Here is a 6,801-nt window from a genome sequence, read left to right as displayed (position 1 = left end):
ATATGCACATGGGTTTGCACAAATGAATACACGTGCATATACCACAACATACATAAAAAACAAAAAGCCAAGATAATATTAATAACAGATTGAGTATTTGGGACAAATGACCTCAGATGACGGCCAGGGTACAGGGAGAAGTGGGAAGGCCACAGTACTCAAGCCATCGCATCTCTTATGGCTAGGTAAGCAGACCAAGATGGCAGGGTGGCGGCGGGGTGAAGTAGACATCAGCACCATGCTGGGCTCTGGGCATGGTGGGCGTTCTGCCCAGAAGCATAGGAATACCATATAAATGGTCTAAGAACAATGAACCTCTGAAACTAAGATTTTCTATACAGAGTTAGATTTTACCTTAAAAAGCAGTTCATGCATTCGTATTGGTTACTTCCCACTGGAGTGATCAAAATCATGCTTGACAGAAACAATTTGTGAGGTGGCAGAAACTGAGAAGCGCCTCTCACCCACCGGATGAACAAGGAACATTTGGAAGCTGGCTGTAAACGTTCTAGGCTTCGCCACTAGTGAGCCACGCCCACCAGCCAATCCGCCGTTGGTAGGCCACGCCCATCAACCAGTCCGCCCCTAGTGAGCCACGCCCATCAGCCAGTCCACCCCTAGTGAGCCACGCCCATCAGCCAGTCCACCCCTAGTGAGCCACGCCCACCAGTCAGTCTGCATCTCCCAACTTCTGCAGAGCATCCCAGGACTCAGAGCCTACTGGCAGTCACAGGCACAGCCACAGCATTTCTCCCCTTGTGAATTCACCATCCAATCTGCACGGAAGGAGCCAGCAGGAGCCTGTGCTTCTGCAGGGACAGCGTCAGTTCTAGGGCTCTGACTTCCTGAAGTGCACAAAGCTTGCTGCTTCACATCCACTCAGTGTCTCTCCGCAACGAGCCATTTCTTATGTTGGTTTCCCAGAAGGGTTCAAGAACTTCAGAGACTTTTTTTTTTTTTAATGTAAGTAAATTCAACCAGGATTCCAGAGATCCCAGAGGGGGGCACAGTGAGCACTAATAATCCACACTTCTTGGGTTTCCATAGGCACCTTTGAATAAAGATATTTATTTAATTTCCATCCCAAAGAACTTTGAAGGAATTGACCTCTTAGTAAAATGTGAAAGACATTTCAGACTCAAACCTTAACAGGTGCCAAGAAGTCTGTCAATTGTTAGATCCAAATCTCCACACGGACCCTTTCCCCAGCCTGACTGGGTTCGACTTTTCTTGAAGGTAACTTGAGTGGTCTGTGTTAGAGATAAGAAAAGGAAGCTCCGTGGGAGGCACAACACCAAGCAGCCGGTAGTCTCTTTCGAGCAATTGCTGGACATGTGGACAGACGATAGTCCAGAAACCACTAATCAGCATCCTGTGTGAACCTCCTAGAGGATGTCTGGGCATTAGCAAGTGTCATCTGCACTCCACAGCCCAGCGAGGAAGCTGTCAGAATCATGAAGAGACTTGGTCACGAACCACACGGAAAACCAAGTTCCAGGGTGAAACTGGAGCCCCAGATGCTTCCTCATGGTCTGCAGAACTGTGTATCTTCCTCTGCTTGTTGAGATACGGTGGCATTGGAAACACAAACTTCCTCCAAGTGCAGTCCCTTTTGGTAAGACATGACATGGTTTCTGTTGTGGTTTGGATCTTCCAATTGTGGGTCAGACAACAAGATGGGGACCCTGGGAGTGTCATCCAATCGGCGGGAAAAGGGTCCTGTCTTCTCTCAAGTCTTTCTCACTCTCTGTTTCATGAGCATAGGCTGCATTTCTCCCACGGAGGAGATCCCAAAATGGACTTGATCATGCCCACAACATCCACCCAGGGACACCACACCACCATGACAGTTAGACCCATGGCTGTGGCATTGGTGATGCTCCACTGCTTAAGAGCTATGAGGTGAAGGGCAGGCACAAGAAAAGGCCACGTGTCTGGCGTGCCCAGGACACGTACGAACTGTCTTCACATGGGAACCAGTCCCCCCATCCCGACCTTTTAGGCTTTCCTAAAATCCTGTCACAGGGCATTGTATGAGCTTAGGTGCTGAAGGTACCCCAGTGGGAGCTGTGCTGCACAGCCATCAGGTCTACAAAGCGCTCACACAGCAGCTCAGTGAAGCTGCCACACTCGTTAGCCCTCCTCATTCCTTCATTATAGAACACGGCTCTTAAAGATTCTACTTTTAAAGGGTTGTTTCATGTTTAATTATGTGCATATGCATGTAGAGGGAACACATGCTTTCAAGTGTGGATAGCAGAAAATGGCATTGCCTGGATCCCCTGGACCTGGAGTTACCCGGTCATTGTGAATTACTCCATGTAGGGGCTGGGAACTGAACTTGGGTCCTCTGGAAGAACAGCAAACACAGTTAACTGATGAGCCCTTTCCAGCTCTTTTAAAAGGCCCTTTGTTTCCATGTTGTGAGTACTTAGATCTTTTCTAGTTGTTTGTTTACATTCTAGATCAATCCAAACTGAGTTTTGGTGGCCTTCCACACATGCACCGGTTCAGACGGACACAAGAATAATTCACTCTCAGCCGAACTCCACTGTGTGGACCACCCTCAGGTGATGTGTCTTTGGCATTACACAGTTATTTTTCTACATCAACTTTATACATTTAAATCAGGTTTAAAACTCACCTCACGGGGACCCTGGTCCCTTCAGTGTCTGCACTTGTCTGTCAAGCCATGGCTGAAAATACTACAGAAAATGCTTTCTAATTGTCGCTCAAAGGCAATCAAGCAATCAGCAACACTGGGCACGAGCTGTAAATGTCAACCCAAACAAATATTTCAGAGAATTTTAATTTAACAAAGTATTGATTAAATCGAGCTTCCATTCGAAGTCTTGCGCTTACCCCGAGAGAGGCTGGGAAGGGAAACAGCAGCGTTTACCAACTAAAGAGACAATATCAGCTCCAAGTCCTGCAACACTGTTCTGAGGGCTTTGCAGGGTGGCCACCTCCCTGTCACCACAGGAGCCTTTTCTGTGTCCCACGGCCATCAGCACTCCCAGGCCTGTGTGCAGGCACATGTGGGGCAATAGATTTCTGTTCGGGGTCACAGATGCTGGAAGTCAACAGTGCCCTCAGCAAGCCAGGGACCTGAGTCCATATTTCCAACAAGTGATTGCTCTGCCTGGCAAGTGTCAGTCTGTCCAGTGTCTGTATCTATTCAGAGATGTGGAGAATTCCTAACTATCCTGCAGCCTTGCCCGACAAAGTCTGTACATCCACACTGTCCAAGAAAACAGGTCACAAGCACACAACTCAAGGTCCTTGAGAGTTTAAAATCTGGTTCACGTGTATAAAATAGGAATGAAAACTGAATAAGTCCAAAGTGACCCACTATGAAATTAGTGTACCCCCCAGAATATCTCTCTTTCTGTCTCTGTCTCTGTCTCTTCCTCTCCCTTTCCCCCTCCCCTCCCCCTCCCTCTCCCTCTTCACCCTCTTTCTCTTTATGTGTGTGTGCATGTGTGTGTGTATGTGTGTGTGTCTACATCACAAAAAAATTTACAGTTTGGATCTACAGAGACATAAATTAATGCATATATAAGTTGATAGGCAACGGGTTGGAAAGCAACACTTGGTAGCTGTAGAAGGGTTTAGAGTTTTCTCCTACAGAGGAATAATAGCCTTTATTGCATGATAGTGATACTTAGAGTTTAATCGTCAATAATTATCAGTAATTATTAGTATTCAGCTGGGAATAGGATAATTATTCAAGTGGTGTCCTCTTTTTGAAATGGAAGAGTGGGGTGATGACGCAGAAACAGCCAATTTAATCCCAGGAGTTCTCACTCCCGGGCCAATGGTGAGATCAACAAACACGTGCATAAGAGTTGTGCACTGGACATGTGTCGCAAGCCTGCCTGGGATCTCCTCATCTACAGTCTGACCTGGAAGCAAAGATAGCCACAGCAGAGGTCACCCTGGGGAAACTTAGCTGACCCACATATCACTTGAGGAAGTGAGGCTCGCACACCGGGATGAGAGTGCATTACAGGTTCTCCCTGGGTGTCTAAGTGATGCTTCTGTCTCTGCATCCCTAACAAGCTTCCTGGAAATACCAGAACCCTGCTCTGTAGACCATACTTTCAAGGTAAAATAGGAGAGGGTTTCTGTGTCAACCCCATGCTTGCTGTCCCCTGATGCTGTGTCAGAGTAGAAAGACAAGCCAGAGCCAGCTCCTGGCTTCTGAAGTCAGGGCTTACTCACAAGAAGTGAGTGGCGCCGGGTCTTTTTCATGTAGCTGTGGTCTGCAAGGAAGGGTTTGGTCTGTGGCTCCACATTTATGCAAATGTCCTCGGTGTCAGAAAATGCCACCTCCACACACCCAGCTTCTAGGGGTTGATATGGACTCCCTGCTACAACCCTTCACACAAAACACCCTAAAATGTGATGTTACCGGCCTCCAGGATGGCACAGCAGGTAAAGGTGCTTGCTGCCAGGATTGCCAACCCGAATTCAATCTCCAGGATCTGCATGGTGGAAGGAGATGCCTGCAGGTTGTTCTCTGACCGCCATACATTCACCAAGGCACACACATAAATAACACACACACACACACACACACACACACACACACACACATAAATAAATATAATTAAAATGGGTTTCGTGTGGTATTTCCTTCAATCTTCACAGACACGACTTTTTATTTAGTGTTATGGTTTATCTCACATATCTCAGATTTCATTTGTGTATGTGTGTGTGTGTATGTGTGTGTGTACATATATATATATATATATATATGCACATTTTTCTAACAAGCAGTTTAAAGCGGAGGTTTGGTAATTGCTTGTTCCCATATGGACTTAAAAAGGTCACTGCTAGAATTTCAGGATTGGGACAGCCCTCCCTGTGCATTCCTTGATTTAGGTTGACCAGTAGGCTGAAAAGAGATCAAATACTATTGGTAAGAGAGGCAGTCGGCAGGAGATTCTATTGACAATAAATGATGAAAATCCTTGTATCTGAAAAAAAATTACGAATGCTACATAAAACATGACTATCCACCCTGAAAACATCAGCACTGTGCACGCAGGTGTGTGTGTTCATGTGTGCATGTGTGTTCGTATGTATGTACATGTGTGTTCCTGTGTATGTATGTGTGCATGCACATGTGTGTGTGTTTGTATGTGTATGTGTGCATGTGTGTGGGTGTGTGCATGCATGTGCATATCTGTGTGTGCTCGCATGTGTGTGTATGTGTGTGTATGTATGTGCATGCATATGCGTATCTGTATGAGCGTGTATGTTTTCTCAGTGAAGGTCATTCAACTCTAACTCAGCATGTGGACAAGAATAGACAAAAAGCAAAGGGCATCCAACATAAAATGTATGCCAAAGCCATGACAGGGAATAAAAGGGAGACATTATAATATCAGATATAGAAGTTAAGTGTGGACCACAGGCAGAGAAATGATGAACTGTGTGTTTTGTCGGCACATCTGTGGATTAAGCCAACATTTCAGCACACTGTGAGCAGTCCCTGCACAGTTTTAACAGTTTGCTCCCTGCCTCTTCAATATCAAGGCTGGCATATCTCATTACCAAGAACTGGGTATGAGCGTGTGGAAGCCGGTCTGTGGATCTGAGGTGTGCACCTGTGCTGTCTCTCTCAGATTTCAGAGACCCCTTGTCCCTTTGCAGATCCTGAGTTCTACTGAACTGTGTGGGGTAAACCTGCACTGTCCAGGTGAGACAGAGCCAGACTGCTGGCTCAAGCATACTTTCCAGCTTCTCAGAAGGACTTTACACAGCCTTGATCTTTTTCCTCAGAGAGATTTGTAGAAATAATACAGACTCACAAGAATGATATAATTGCAAAGAAATATAGTCTCATTGTCAGCCTGCTGGAAGTGGGAATTGTCTGGAAGACACAACTCTGAGTAGGTTTGTGAGGGTGTCCAGAGAGGTTCAGCTAAGGAGGAAAGCCTATACAATGTGAGCTACACCACATCACAGGCCAGGACCCTGAGCTCAATAAAGAGGAATAAAAGCCTGGGACCCCACAATCACCTCTCCCCATTTCCTCACTGTGGATGCAATGTGACCAGAGCCTTGTGTTCCCAATGCCATGCCTTCTACCTCTCGGTGGACTTTGCATACCCCCAAACTTCAAATCAAATTTAACCTTTACACTGCTCTTCTCCAGAGTTTAATCACAGCACTAAGGAGAGCAGCTGGTGTAATTACCTGAATAAATCCATCCTCTGATTAGAGATCTTCACTGAATTCTTCCCATGTCAGTATTGTTAAGCGTCTCATGGTATGATGTGTTACATAATAGATTGGATACAATGTGACAGCAGCCCTGGGAGTGTCAGCAGCCTCTCCTTCGTAAACATGTGCAGGGTGGAATCATTGTGGGATTCCGAAATCTGAAACCAACAGTGCGGCCCAGGCTAGGTAGCTTAGCCACAGGGGTTGAAACCCCAAGATTTTCAAAGTTCCCAGATGTGTTGACAGAGTTGGAGTCAATAGGGGAAGCATTTGCTCCCACCCATGGGTTCTATGCAGGCTTCATCTGACCAGGTCTGCTCAAGGTCACCGATCAGGAGAGGAGCCTCTGTCCATAGCCTCATTATTCTATGCACAGGGGGAAAGCAATCCCCCTGCAAAAAAGGGGGAGTGGCCTTGGCTGTGGACACTAAGGCAACATAATGAATGGTGTTTGAAAGTAGGAGCCACTCGCTGGCCTGGCCCAAGGATTTATGGTCCTCCTGACAAGGCTTGTCAAGAATTCATCCTGTACCAGGATTCACTGTGGAGATACAGTAACTGACAAAA

This window comes from Rattus norvegicus, chromosome 16 (genome assembly GCF_036323735.1).
Source record: "Rattus norvegicus strain BN/NHsdMcwi chromosome 16, GRCr8, whole genome shotgun sequence".
NCBI classification, from domain to species: domain Eukaryota; kingdom Metazoa; phylum Chordata; class Mammalia; order Rodentia; family Muridae; genus Rattus; species Rattus norvegicus.
Note: the sequence above shows the minus strand (reverse complement) of the source record.